The following is a 15,624-nucleotide window of genomic DNA, read 5'->3' on the forward strand; positions in this document are numbered from 1 at the left end:
AGCTATCAGTAAAAAAGCACAAGATTGTTGGCTAGTACCTTGCCTGCTATAGCAGTCAATAAAAGAGTAAAGCGAGAGTATGATGATACAGAGACATTTGACTAGACCTAGATACCTAAGAACTAGCCAGGGACAAAGAGGTTAAGGCATATGTTGAGCGATAAGAGGGCTTACCCATCCCAACTCAAAAAAGTAGGAATTAGGGGTGGCAATTATAATACAGGAATTAGTCAAAAGTGTGCAAGGATGAAGCTAGAAAAATAACTGGTAATGGCCAGATATACAGCTATGTTCTAAAATCCTTACTTTGTGGAACTGGCCTCATCTTAACTCATTTATGAAACTCCTTTGGGAAGGCAGGTTGTCTAATCCCCTCCATTTTGGAAGTAGAAATTGCTGTATTTTACAAGCCAGGCAGAATTGTTAAAGGATGTGTATCATACAGAACAATCCTACTGTTAAACCTTGATGCTTAAGTCTTTGGCGGATTTGGCAACCAGTCTATGGCCGCTCATTGTAATCACCTCAACCCAGACATTTAAAAGGGACTGCAATCTAATATTAATACAAAAATGGCTCTGCATTCAGGGGGTAGCACAAAGAGGATGAGGAAAATGTCTTCTTGCTCTCACAAGATGCTAAAAAAGACTTTCATAGGGTTAACGGGTACTTTCTAAAACTGGTCTTTCAAAAGATGCGTCTGGCTCCAGGCTCCACATCTAGATTTGGGCTAGCTAGCAAAACCAGAATACAAGCATAAGACTCAATGGGGGGCACACCCCAGAAAACAGAGATCTAAAGTGACACAAGGCTGTTTTTGCTTAATATATGGAGTCATTCGCTGCTCGTATACGATACAAGGAAGACATACTAGGCATTAAGAAAAGAAAGCATGAGTATAAGCTGTCCATGTTCGTGAATGATGTAATTGCGACAATATCTGAGCCCACGTGATCTGTTCCCCATAGAGGGGAGGTGTGGAAAGCTCCTAGCAGATATTAGACTTTAAAATCAACCTCCAAAAATTTGATATTTTAACAATTAATAAACAACTGGACTAAACAACTAGAATGAAACCCTATTCCGGCTGAAAAGGGGCCTCAAAAGAAGTGGCTTATCTGGGGGTTCTGACTGCCCTTTTATTAGCTCAAATTTTCTCCATGAATCATTTACACCTGCTGGTAGAAATTAAGACATCATTGCACTGTGTCATATGGGATTGTTTTCATGGACAGTTCTGGTGGCTGTGGTCAAAATGGCAATCTTACCAAAATTGCTTTATCCCTCTCAAACTCTACCATTGACACTGCTATTCTGCATCATTCGGCAATTTCTATCTATTGTAGATAACTTTATCTGAAGTTGCAAGTAACCTTGGGTAGCACACAGATTTTTGCTTCTGCCGGTATCCATGGGAGGCCTCGCAGCCCCTAACCTTCTGCACTATTATAAAGCAACCTGCCAGACTAGCTGACCCAACAGATAAATTTGGAAACAGAGACGCAATTAAGCTTCATCAACAATGTAACAGTTGGGCCCTCTTGTGAGCAATGCCCAGGTTAGATAAGAAACTTGAAAGCTGGACATTATATTCCTCTCCTATCAATAAATCCCCTCCAGCAAAATGGAAAAAGGGTAGCTGGGGTGCACATCTTTCAATATCCCAACTTCCCTTTACATATTTTTTTCCAACAAGGATTTTAGCCCGGCATGGCACAGGAGATTCCAGAAACAGAGAGAATAGGGGTTGACTCATGAGAGGCTGCTCCTTAGTAATTGTAAGATCACATTTTTTGAAGACATCAAAGCGGAATTCAGGATCAGGACACTTTCACTACCTATATGCTAGTCGAGGGTAGTGTGGGTCTCCCCGTGCATATGGATAAATGTTGCATTACTCCATGCCAGTAGTGTCGTAGGGAGTGGCAATCCCACAGCATACGGAGAAGGTCAGCATCTATTTGAGTACATTGAGGGTAGGTAGCATCCATTCTACTGTAACACCAGTTATTTTTTTCTTGGGTCAGATATGCCCTTTGTATGATGTAGCATTGTATCAGTCGAAATCTGGCATTTCGAGGTACATACGTGGGACTCGCCAACTGCGCGGCGCACTCTTTGTCTGTTCAAGGGCATGTCAGATCTGTCTCCCACCGCTGACAAAGGAGTGTGAGTGATGTTGCGGTATGGAGCCGCAACGAGTCCGATAGCCAGAGCGTGAGGCGTTGGCACGTACCCATCATATGCATAAATTGTATGGTATGATACATTTGGGGTTCAGCCGTTATGTCCCTCCAGTTGTGTCCTAGTGCTCCAACTAATGAGTTACGAAGTGCGCAGGAGGCAGGCCGGTGTCAGCCATTAACAACTCCTAAAAGAGAAGGGTCCTGTCTCCATAAAGATCGCCCAGTGTATAGAGTCCAGCCTTGTGGCAGGCAGATAGTTCGGACAGGGTGGTCACAGCTCATCCTCTGGGTGTCCAAGTAGCGCCACTGCTGGTGTACATGGCGTGATGGAGTGAGTGAGATATAGGCAGCGGCAAAAGCAGAAGTAGGCCAGGGTCACAAGTTTGGGGTGTGGCGTTGGCAAAATAGAGCATGGATTAAATAAATGCAGGATGGTGGTCTTGCTCCAGGTAGGTTCAATCGTGGCAATATCCATAAGTTGTAAGCCTGCTATCCATCTTGCCACCAACTGAAGCTGCGATGCTAAATAGTACTGTTCATAATTAGGTACCGCCAGTCCTCCCTGATTGAAAGGCAAGTATTGTTTTGATAATGCCACCCTACAGTGGGTTTTATTCCAGTTACAGCCTCTCACCATTTTCTCCAGGGATCGAAAAAAAAGAAGGGTTGTAAGTATAATGGCAGGTTCGAGCACCAATAGGAGAGGAAGTACCACCATTTTAAGGAGGGCAATATGCCCCACAGCTGATAATGGGAGCGTGGTCCAGAACGTTCATGTGATTTCAGTGATGTAACCGTCCTGGTGAGTTGAATAGTTCTGAATCCAGATGGTATATTCTAATACGAAGGCATCTAAAGACCGCCGGCTGCCAGGTTATCAAAGTATTATTAATAATAAAGTGTGGGTCTGACATTGTGGGGGTAGTAGGGAAAAGGCAGGGCTTTTCCCAGTTAACCTTTAGACCAGCAAGATGGGCAAAAAGGTGTAGGGTGTGCACGATCAAGGAAGGAATGGAAATTATGTCCTTGATGTAGAGGAATAAGTCATCCGCAAGGACATCGTGTGTGATCCGTCTCCCATGGGAATACCCCAGTCTATGGCTTAATCTCGCATTGCAAGTGCCAGGGGTTTGTTGGATAACAAGAAAAGAAGGGGGAAAGCGGACAGCCTTGCCTGGTGCCTCTACAAATTATGATTGGCTGTGATATAAAATTACCTGTTTTAACTCTAGCTCGCAGATTCAAATACAAGACGCACCAGTGGACTGAATCTGGTCCCCAACCTGTAGTGCGGTAGTACCGGAAACAGAAAGCCTCATTCTAGCTGATCAAAGGCTTTCTACGATCAAGCACTATGCATACAGCTCAAGGCCAGTTTTTTGGCACATGGATTCTAAAGAAGCGGCGTAGGTTAGGGGAAATATTGCGAGAAGGAACAAACCGGTTTTGATCCAGGTAGATCAATGAAGAAACAAGGGGTGCCAGGCAGTCTACCAAATATTCTGGCCAGTGTTAGAAATGGGGCTTCAAGATGGCAGTGGTTTGCACCCACTCCAAGCAGGGACCCTCCCTCTAGTCAGGGTAAGGGAGTCGCACAGCTAAGATAACCCCTGCTCACCCCCTTGGTAGCTTGGCATGGGCAGTCTGGCTTATCTCAAAGGCAATGTGTAAAGTATTTGTATAGACACACAGTAACAGTAAAAACACCACAAAAGTACTCCACACCTATTTAGAAAAATAGCCAATATTTATCGGAGTAAAACAAGGCCAAAGCGACACATATCCAACATACACAAGCAAAGATACACATTTTCAAAGATTAAACCTTATTTAAGTGCTTAGAAACACAACAGCTCCAAGTGCAACTATCCAGACGTCTTGACGCAGTCGTTCCCAACAGTCCGACGCCACTCGCGAGGGGGTGCGGGCCAGTTGCGGAGTCTCACGGACCCCATGTACAGTACCTTGGAAAACGATGAGCAAACAAAGCCCTTGCACAGAGTCGGGGAGGTTAGGTGTCGCTGGAGCCGGACCGCGTCGGTTACTCACTGCTACCGGTAAGGTGAGGCATCGCTTCCTTACTGCTAGGCAGGGGAGGAGATGCGGCGTCGGTGGAAAGGCATCAGTTCCTTACAACTCGGCTGGGTTGATGAATCCGGCAGGTCAAGATTCAAGGCATCAACTTTGCAGTGTCGCGATCACACCATGGGCCCATAAATGCTGCGGCGGAGTCAGGTGTCTCAGACGTCGGGGACATGGCACTCGGGCCTCACGCTGTGGCAGGACTTCAGAAGTGCTCAAAGGCGTCAGGCCTGCGTTGCAGGTCATGGTCAATGCACTTCGTGGGCACCACGGCGCAGTTCAGGCAGAGTCACAGTGTCAGACATCGGCACCGGTTCCAAAGTTGCCCTGGAGCTGAAGTGCTTGTTTTTTTTCTTGGTTGCACCAGAGATCATTTCCAAGGACCCATGAACTGGATTTGGCACCATTTGACAAGTCAGGACTCTCAGCAAGAGACCCCAGGTGCTGGCAGATGAAGTCTTTAATATCCCTGAGACTTCTTAAAGGAGGCGAGCTCAGTTCAAGCCCTTAGAAAACCTTGGAAAGTAGGATGCAGAAAGCAAAGTCCAGTCCTTTCACTACTAGGACAGAAGTACAACAAAGCAACAGGCAGATTATCAATCCCTCCTGCAGCATCCAGCTCTTCTTCCTGACAGAATGTCCTCAGTCCAGAAGTGTTCTAACATGGTATCAGAGGTCAAGTACTTATACCCATTTCTGCCTTTGAAGTAGACAAACTTCAAAGAGAGGTCTCTGTAGTGCCCAAGACACTGACTCTTCCTGCCCCAGCCCAGACACACTCTAGGGGGTTGGAGACTGATTTGTGTTAGGACAGGCACAGCCCTATTCAGGTGAAAGCGTTAGCTCCTCCCACAACTCTAGCTCAGAAGACCCAACAAGAAATGCAGGGCACACCTAAGCCGCTTTTGTGCGACTGCCTAGAGTGAATTCACAAACAGCCCAACTGTCATCCTGACCCAGACGTATATTTCACAGACAGGCAGAGGCACAGAATCGTTAAGCATGAAAATGCCCACTTTCTAAAAGTGGCATTTTCAAACTTGCAATTCAAAAACCAACTTCACCAAAAGGTGTATTTTAAAATTGTGAGTTCAGGGACCCCAAACTCCATATCTCCATCTGCTCCCAATGGGAAATTACACTTGAAAGATATTTCAAGGCAATCCACAAGTTACCCGGTGGAAGAGCTATGCCATGCAATAATGAAAACTGAATTTGGCAGAATTTAACTATCAAGACAAGTAAAACACAACAGTACAAGTCCTACCTTTTAAATACACTGCACCGCGCCCATGTGGCTGCCTTGGGCCTGCCTTAGGGGTGATTCACATGTAGTAAAAAGGAAGGTTTGGACCTGGCAAGTGGGTGCACTTACCAAGTTGACATGGCAGTTTCAAACTGCCCACAGAGATACTGCAGTGGCAGGTCTGAGACATGTCTACAGGGCTACTCATGTGGGTGGTACAATCAATGATGCATGCCCACTAGTAGCATTTGATTTACAGGCCCTGGGCACACCCGGTGCACTATACTACAAACTTTCAAGTAAATCAAATGTGCCAATCGTGGGTACACCAATCAGCAATACAAATTAGAGAGCACTTGTACGTTATCACTAGCAGCAGGGGTGAAGTGCCTAGAGTCCTAAAGTCTGCAAAAACGAAATTCAGCACAGGATCAAAAACAAGAGGTCAGAAGCAAAAACCACAGGGGAAACTACGCCAAAAGCTGACAGGTCTAACAGAGTGAATGCTGGTGATTGCTCTTTTATTTAGCATGCTCTTTTCACTAATGTTCTAATAAGAAAGATAAATTACATACCTAGGGAGTAACGAAGAGTCCTAACTCCGGTGTACACACTTTACAAAGACCATTAGTTCAGTAGATGCCTTGTCTAAATCCATGTGCAACACGGACAAAGTGGGTGAAATGGGTGAAATTTTAGACTACTAATTAGTAGCCAGTTTCTGTGTGACCACCTCATTATATTTCATCCAGAACATGTAAACGTGTAAATGAGGCACAATTCTTTATATGCTTTCCACACACACACACCAGGAATACACAGTAGAACATTCCTAAGGTGTGGAATATATTAAAATAAACTTTTGGTTAGTGCCATAAGTAGAAAGATTCCTTAGAGGTTTTCACATACCAATTATTACCCACTTCTCACTCAACCTTCTCCAACATTCTTTTGATTTGCCTTCTATACAGTTTATAGGATTTGCTACCTTCGCTGCTTCTCAGACGTATTCCTTTTTTATGTGTCACAATAGTGTTGCTAGATGATGTAAACCCCTTTAACAAAATGTGCTACAAATTTCTCTGTACTGAGGTAGAGAGTTCTCCTTTTCTTAACTGTATCCTGGCCATAACCCTGAACCTGGAATATCTTGTGGCCCACAAATTGAAAGTCTCCTTTTTCCTTAGACCCTATCAAAACCTGTTCAATGTCCCACAAGTCAGCAACCCGGAACATCAATGTAAGGCTTTGTGCTCTCTGTGCCTTGATTTATCCTAAAGCAAGTATCCACATAAACATTGTTATTCCCTCTGTCCATATTCAATTGGCAATGAAAGTTGCTGGATTACCCCCTTCAACACTCAGCCCCATCACCCTGAACTGTTTTGGCGTATCACGTTCTCCATAGCGTCTACTTTTACAGGACACAGGCCCTCATTCTGACCCTGGCGGTCTTTGACCGCCAGGGCGGAGGACCGCGGGAGCACCGCCGACAAGCCGGCGGTGCTCCAATGGGGATTCCGACCGCGGCGGTAAAGCCGCGGTCGGACCGGCACCACTGGCGGGGTCCCGCCAGTGTACCGCGGCCCCATTGAATCCTCCGCGGCGGCGCAGCTTGCTGCACCGCCGCGGGGATTCTGACCCCCCCTACCGCCATCCAGATCCCGGCGGTCGGACCGCCGAGATCCGGATGGCGGTAGGGGGGGTCGCGGGGCCCCTGGGGGCCCCTGCAGTGCCCATGCCACTGGCATGGGCATTGCAGGGGCCCCCGTAAGAGGGCCCCTACATGTATTTCACTGTCTGCTGCGCAGACAGTGAAATACGCGACGGGTGCAACTGCACCCGTCGCACAGCTTCCACTCCGCCGGCTCGATTCCGAGCCGGCTTCATCGTGGAAGCCTCTTTCCCGCTGGGCTGGCTGGCGGTCTGAAGGAGACCGCCCGCCAGCCCAGCGGGAAAGTCAGAATTACCGCCGCGGTCTTTCGACCGCGGAACGGTAACCTGACGGCGGGACTTTGGCGGGCGGCCTCCGCCGCCCGCCAAGGTCAGAATGAGGGCCACAGTGTTATCTTTGATCACCACAAATAGTCTCGTCTGCTTTCTCAAATTTAGAATCCACTTGCACTTGCTGTTTTTGAACCATACTGACTTTTTAAGATTGCACTGCCCTGACATTAATAAGCTAACTCTCTCATTTAGCCTGTCAATTTCTGCTAAAGTCTAGAAAAAACAGTGGATCCCCTGGCAATTATTGTCTGCACTTGATTTTGCGTTGCTCAATTTTTGAAGGAAGATATCTGCACCAGAATCTTTCTCCTACCCCTTGCCCTTTAGCAATGGCATTACTATAATCACTCCTGTGCTTCAGTATTTCATCGCTCAAACATAGAAAACCCAAGTAAAACTGCTGAGAGACTGAATTTAGTTTGCTCTGGGCTTTACTGCAAGAGCTACAGTCTGAATGCACACTTAACTACTCGAATGCCACACAATATGTGCCACATTCGGCTTTCACATATTGACCAGCAGCTCATGGCTGAGCTGCATCGCCATCTTGCACCCAATTTTTGTCCCCATTAATCACCACTGGACCTGTTCACCATGCCTCTCATTCTCGGTCCTCTGCACCCCTTCTAGAATCTGCTCTCTCACTCCATCACCTGCTTTCTAACCAACACTGCATCAAGCAGGCACAGCAGGACTCCACAGCTTATGGCATTTAACTGCAGAGCTATAGGTAAGAAAGTTATACTGATACACTCCTCACAAATCTCTGATCTTTCAGGCAGGACTGTAGTGCTAATACCACCATCCAGAGTACACATCAGCCCAGGAATGCCATGTTATCATCAGCAGAACGCTTAACTACTGAAACTAAAACATTTGACCACATTATACTAGGTTTGGTAACACTCAAATAGCTTCCCATGGATACCAGAGCAATTAAAAAGACGGTCTGCATAACCCAAAAGGTTTTACACACCCCTCTAAAGTGAGGTGCTTGGTGAGAAAATGCAGGTTACCTGGTGCTGGTCTATGACTTTTGGCCACATGCCTGTTCATAGGTACAGAGGAACATGTTTTGACTAGGTAGCCATCAGAGTACCTGCACAGGCATCATTAAAGAGTAAGCGATAAACTGTTGCTAGCCCAAGCTGCAGAATTTCTGTAAAAAAACAGAATTACAGCTGCCCTCCTTTGAAATTAAAATATACCACCTCTGCTGCCCTCCGAGCCACCACTGAAAATGGGGCACTCTCTTCAGCTGGTGGCCCATTGGGCTAGTCAGGCTCTGTCACAATAGAGATATAAAGCCTCTGGTGTTCTGTAAATCAGGTAGAGCATGTCTTCTGTATGGCAGGAAGAGCAAGCCTTTACCAACGTCATCACTATCCTGGGGTACAACCTGCTCCAGCACAGTTTCAGAGTCCAAACCAAATAGATAAAGGAGATAACGCGTAAGAGGCACACGGTTAAAGTCAGGCTGCTTGCCTACTGGTTGTGTTTTCGTCATTTCAAACAGCGACGTTGGTCAAGCTCGAGCAAATATCGATTTGGGGTCCAACAGGGACATGAGCATCCTATCATTCAGCTGCATCGGAGGAGTCATACCAGTCCTGAGGCAGGAGACACCAATGTGGATCCTTGAGCGGAAGTAGGTACGTGCCAGGTAACAGGTCCTGGAGGGAAATATTGTGTTGGAGACTGTATTCCACTGGCTGTAACCCAACTGGTGGCCTCATCTGTCCCGTGGGCCCCAAAAGCATGCCAGAAGGAGCCAGAGGAAGACTGAGGCCCTCATTACAAGTCTGGCAGTCTACTGACCACAAGACTTGCGGGCGGGACCACCTCCAATGGGCCGGCAGCGAAGACCGCAATATTACGACCATTGCGGAGCCACCACGTTCAGACCACCGACACTGCCTGGTTGCCACCAGCCGGCAGCCTGGCGGTCCCAGTGGTTCTAATCCACCAGGGCAGGATTAAGAGTCCCCATACCGCCAGCCTTTTCATGGTGGTTCCACCGCCAAGGAAAGGCTGGCAGTATGGGGTGTCGGGGGGGCCCTGGGGGCCCTGCACTGCCCATACAGGGACCCCCATGCACAGCCCCGTTGCGCATTTCACGCCCGAATTACGGGCAGTGGAATACGTGACGGGTGCTGCTGCACCGCCGCAGCACCATATTGCCGCCAGCTAGATTACAAGCCGGATGCAATGTGAAGGCCCTGTTCACCGCAGGTCCGGTGGGCAGAAATGCTGTTTCTCCCCACCGGCCCTGCGGTGAACTCCAAATAGGGCTGGCGGTGTTCTGTCCGCACTGGCAGTCAGGTGGTGCCAAACCCGTAAGGGCCTGAATATTTGCAGCATGATCTCTTGAAGGCCTTGATCTGCTGTGGGGTCGACGATGGCCCGGGGAACTCCGAGGGCATCAGGACCAGATAAGGAATTGGTTCAGTGACTCATGACCTCAATGGACTGCGATTTACAATTTTGACACCCACCGCCTTCTACTTGGAGCCGGAGCGAAGGGAGTTCCACTTCAATTTTATATACTGCGTTCGGACTTGGTGTTTTACTTATTAGAGGTCTTCAAGTGAGAAGTGGAACAGTCATAGAAAAGGCCCCAGAACTGGGACAGAGTCTAGAACCATGATTTAGAGCAGGAGTGGGAGCTAGTCGAAGGCTGCAACATGTTCTTGTGTACGGCAACATAAACTTTGCCTCTTGGTCTCGAATTGCCTTCAGGTACATGAGGACACTTAACATACCACATTGTGTACAGAGCCCAGGAACCAAAGATACTTCTCTTGCTAGATTGTTGAAGGCATCTGATTCATACAGTCGTGGCATATCTTGAATCCTATCGTTTTCGGTCTGGACGTATCACGCTGAAAAGGCTGCAAGTCTTCAAAAAACATCAAAATTCAGAAGGAGAGTCCCGGATCCGCGTCGCATGGGGCAGAAATAAAGGAACTGACATCAGCAAACAAGGATGGCGCTTATAAGCGACCCCACTCCATCACTTACAGGGCAGTATGAAGCTAGAGCAAAGTGGTATGACACCACCAAGCAGTGTGCAGGAAGACTACTACAAAAAATCCATACATCTCATGTGGTGCCTGTGTAATTTTCCAAAGTGAGGGACCTGCATTCAGAAGTATCCAAAGAAATTAGATTTTACTACAACTCCAACCACAGAGCTAAGTTTGAGGTATGCATCTCATATCACTCTGCATAAACAAGTAACAATGCAAAACATACCAATCATAGTATAAATACAAATTAGCTGTACAAATAGAATTATATAGAATACTATAAATTGTCTAAATATGATCTCCTAATGCTTAACATCATCCTAGCCTGTTAGAAACCAAACTCTTTCCGAGTAGCAGTCGTCCTTATCAACCCAGGAGATGATCAAGCTTAACCCTCTTTCAAAAGAAAAAGAGATCAGTGAGACCTTTCATTTTAGGAGGATGTTTAGTACCTATAGGTTTGGGTTGTTCGCAAACATTATAGACAAATACAATGTTTTTTTCAGGCAGAAATAGAGAGGTGGGCAGCACAATATGCATGCTGGGCATCAATTACTTTCAAGGGCAGTGGGGACTTGACTGGTGAATGACTCCTAGGTGTAGGAGTAAAAAGTATGCATTATGATGAAGCCTTCAACATAGACTATATGTTCAAATCTATATTGGCACTCACTGTTCTAATCCCAAACCAGTCTTTAAAACAAATGCAACCTTCCAAAGACTATGCCAGACATGTTTAAAAGAGTTGTGTCTGTCATTTACACCCACTTACCAGGACAATAACACACAACGTCTTTCAATTTCAATGAACCTTTCTATGAGTATCCCTTTGTCTTCACTCCTCTGTTCCTTAAAAAACACACACACCTCCCTCCTCTTCTCACAGATATTTCTGAGAGGCTACCGTTCTTATAGCTAGGGTGCCTCTGGAGCCAGAACGCATACCCAGGAAATCCAGGACTTGGATAATAATGATGACTGTGGAGATGTCTAGACAAGAGGCAAGGTATTGTGTTTGCTGACTCAGCACTTAGGGCTGGCATCCATCTTCAATCAAAAATCATGGATGGAAACCAGCTCAGTTCTGTGCCCTGTTGTCTTTATGGGGTTCCAAAGGGTCTATAACCATAGAGGGGCACAGCTCTGGTTAGGTCTTGACAACTGCCAAATCAATGTAGCAGGTATACAAACGAGCGTGAGGGCAAGAGGTATGGCATCCTAGGCCTAGCTGACTTAGAATCAGAAAGTGTCACAAGTTGGCTACTAACAACCCGATGCTGCCACAGGTCTCAAACTTTATTGCCACCTTCCTCCCTACAGTAAAATAAAACCTCTGTTAGGGAAAGAGTAACTGGCACTGCTAAAATTCTCATTTATCTACTCCCTCTGCAACTCTGGGTTCTATAGATAACTGAGAAGAAGTAAATGTCCTGTGATTAAAGTATACATTAGTGAAAGGGAACAGTAAGGCCAATCTCTCCCACTGTCCTACAGGGTGTAGTTCTGAGGAGACACCAGCACCAGGGTAGTGGAAAACCATCACCTGTGACAAACACAATAACAATAGCCAAATTGTCAGCTACAACTGAGAGGAGAGCCATCCCTTGCTCTGGTTCTTCAATCAGGTTAGACATCCATGTCATTGCTCACCTGTCAAGGGCAGCAAAACTACCTCTCACTTAAACAGACAGCAGAGTTATAGCGCATCTTTGACAGAGTGCTCCTTTGATCAGCTGGCTGACCGTAAAGCTATCCCTATGCTTGTCATAGAGTGCAGCACTATCACCTGACGCAGACAGCAGAGCTATCCAGTATTGTTACGGACAGCTCCACTGATTTCTATCTGGACAGACGTGATCCTGCATATCGGATTATCTGTATATTGGTCTACTCTATTCAGTCTGTCTTTTGTGTGTCTCCATCTGTCTACCTGTATCTATCCATTCATCTATTCCATACCACCCATAGGTGACCCCCTACAAGACTACTCTGCCACAGCTCATATAGGTTAGATGGAAGGCTCTGAGACCCGAACCCCACTTCATGGCACCCAGTATATATAATCAGTGGAATAAATTCAACTGACTCCTGTTAGGTTAGAGGGTATCAATATGTGTCCCTGTATATGAAACACCATTGTAGGAAAAACCTTCATCTTGCAATCAACGCCTTCCACATTTACTTCAGTCAGGGAAGGAGGAGTTGCCATTAGCCACCTAGAGAGAAGCTCCTTCTGATAAACCCACAATCGAAGACATGAGTCTGCCCAACACAACATAATTCTTATAGCAGCTAAGTAATTGTTGATGTCCAATGGGTAACTGTTGATTGCTGTGCTACACAAATAGGTGAAGAATTTTAGAAAACCTACATGCTCTTGTGGAGCAATATCTGGGGAGACCCACCTTCTCAGACTAAGCCACTCAACGAATTATAACCTTTCCTTTAGCACTGCATAGACTGGCACCCCAGCAGCATGAAATTAGAATCAAATTAAACATGAACATCACTGTAACTAGCCCCGTTCACCATAACACCCACTAACAATTCGCGGACACTTACAGAAATAGAATTGTTCCACAGAGGGCATCAAGACTCCAAGAAGGCGCACTGGCACAAACCGCCTCCACCCTACACCATGCAGAGACTGCCCTAGAAACACCTCACCACTGCATGGGTTTAGATGGCAGATTCCAATGGCATCCTACATTAACAAACAACCTCTGGGAAAGTCCAATATCGAATACAATACCCTATCAGCATATTGGGTATGGTCCGTGCGCGAATGATCCTCTATGGGAAAACCCACCCCCACAGAAGCATATGTCTCCAATGGAAAGGCTCTGAGGGGGCCAAGGTAACGGTAAAAGAGCACTATTTACAAAATAAGTGGCAGAACACTCAATGAATCCACAGGAAATGGCCACTTATATGTATAGGTATTATCATTGGTCTGTTCTGAGACCGCTACTGTAGCAATCCTGATTTTGCAAGGTCTATTACATACCATGGAGCATGTTATATACACTGCCTCTCTGCCATGCAGCATTCACCGACTCTCCCTACAACCACAGAATCTAGGGGGGCCTACACCAGGTGGCAAGGCCACGCTCGTCAAGCCAAACCATCGCCCGGACTCACTGGATCCCACGCTGTTTAGGAAGAGTTGCTAACTGGTATCCAGCAGGCATGAACATCTCATGAATCCCAAGTCCATAAAATACTCTGTTCTGATCATATTTCTATATAAGGTGTTTCTTCCCGGTATGCTTGAACTTCGGCCCACAACACAGTTTTAACCAAAACTAACAAGTGGCTATTTTAAGAATTACGTTGAGGTAAAATGACTGGAGAGTAAGCTCGGATTGGACTAGATGAAGACGTGAATCATACACAAAATGTCAATGTTCTCTTTGATCCTTATGCAAATAATCTGAAATATGTGTAGTTCTAACAAAGATTTGAAAAAGTTATTATTTATAAGAAAACACAGCAAAAACACAAAGTAACTTTGAAAAAAGGAAACATACTAGAAAACAGAGCTAGGAAAGGTGTTTTAGAAAGGACTAGAGATGAGACAATCAGTAAACTGGAAAGCATAGGAGGGAAGGGTAGATGCTAGTGAGCAAATTTGGTTAGGAGAGAAAAGAAGGTGGCACAGGATGAGAGTACAGACAAGAAAAGAGAAGCCCTGTCAGGAACTCGAATGACATAAAAAGATGAAGGAAAGAGCAGGAGCACATGTACGCCCTATTACTACAGCAAAAATAATAGTTGACACAAATGTAGAGTACAACCAAATGATTCGAACCAAAATCCATTTAAATTGACATTTTTGGCCAGTCTGTATTTGAACAGTTTGATTCAAAGCAGATGCAATTCTACTTCTACCAAGGTTCTCGCGGTCTTCCACATTATCTCTTGTAGTGGGACCTTATGTCACTTTTTCAGTCACCTTATCCCACTCTTCATATTATTTACATTTTGATTAAAAAAATATTCTTCTCAGTTGGAATTTAGGTGCCATCAACTACTAGTCATTTGTCTTCTTCGTTGTGCTCGGTTGGCTCACTGGAGAGAGGCCTACCGCACAAGCCTGCTTAACTGCTTCTTCGGTCGCTTTGTACACCCAGAACACACAGGTCATGGTGGACAGGCTAGCTAGTCCTCGAACTACAGACGAGAGAAAAATTCACAAATGTCAGGTGCACTTCTGTCCACCACACACTAGTGTTTCTACCCCAGCCAGCGCACTAAAAAACTAGTGGTATAAAAGAGGAGGTTAGCTAGAACAAATACTAGCAAAGCCAATAGATGTGACTTCACATGGAAATGCATGCAAACAACTGTATGCACATTATAGGTAGATCTATTGGGATCTACTGGCTCTGCCATTCTGTGTTTTTTGCAGCATTAACTACCATCCCAGGCATAATACATGTTGCCCAATTGAAGGATTTTCCCATTTTCAAAGAGATTTTTAGCAAAATGGCTCTAGTGAAATTAGACAAATTCTTTCGAATGAACACTAAGCTCAAAAGAGCACCAGGAAGGAGGCATGTAGCTGTAATCAATATATAATTCTATTAGAGTATAGCAATGTTTTCAGCATTTAGAGAGCCCTATGTGGCACATGTACTGCCCTTGAGCAATGCCCTTCTTGCATATTCACATCCAGGGCTATTTTGTATGTTTCTTTTGTTGTCCTCACACAAATACCACAAGAAACAAAAATCAATAGCAATGTGACAGAACACTGCTTACATTACGTATGTGTGAAAAGCTGCGGAGGACTCACAACTTCACATACCTCGTTTTGTTGCTTATCAATACAACTGAACAGGTAACTGGACAGATCAGCAGCACCCAGGAGCAGAGGAGGCTGCAGGGATAGAGTAGAGAGCAGGTCTGGATGGAGAGCCTGATCTTCACCAGGGAGAAGATGTGGGGCAAAAATTGAGGAACAACAAGGGAAGACAAAGGAGTGACAGCAGAAGAACAGAGGGTGTTTGTCACAGAGCACCTCAGATCAGCATGAGGGACAGGAGGGAAAAAGTCATCTTTGCCAATCGCA

The 15,624-nt window shown here is 45.7% G+C and overlaps 1 protein-coding gene across 1 annotated transcript in view; it reads right to left on the minus strand.

Moving 5' to 3' along the window:
* LCMT1 (leucine carboxyl methyltransferase 1) overlaps nucleotides 1-15,624 on the minus strand; it is a 134,784-nt gene that overhangs the window by 54,127 nt on the left and 65,033 nt on the right. The window lies entirely within an intron of this gene.

The sequence above is a fragment of the Pleurodeles waltl genome, chromosome 10, assembly GCF_031143425.1.
Source record: "Pleurodeles waltl isolate 20211129_DDA chromosome 10, aPleWal1.hap1.20221129, whole genome shotgun sequence".
Classification (NCBI taxonomy): domain Eukaryota; kingdom Metazoa; phylum Chordata; class Amphibia; order Caudata; family Salamandridae; genus Pleurodeles; species Pleurodeles waltl.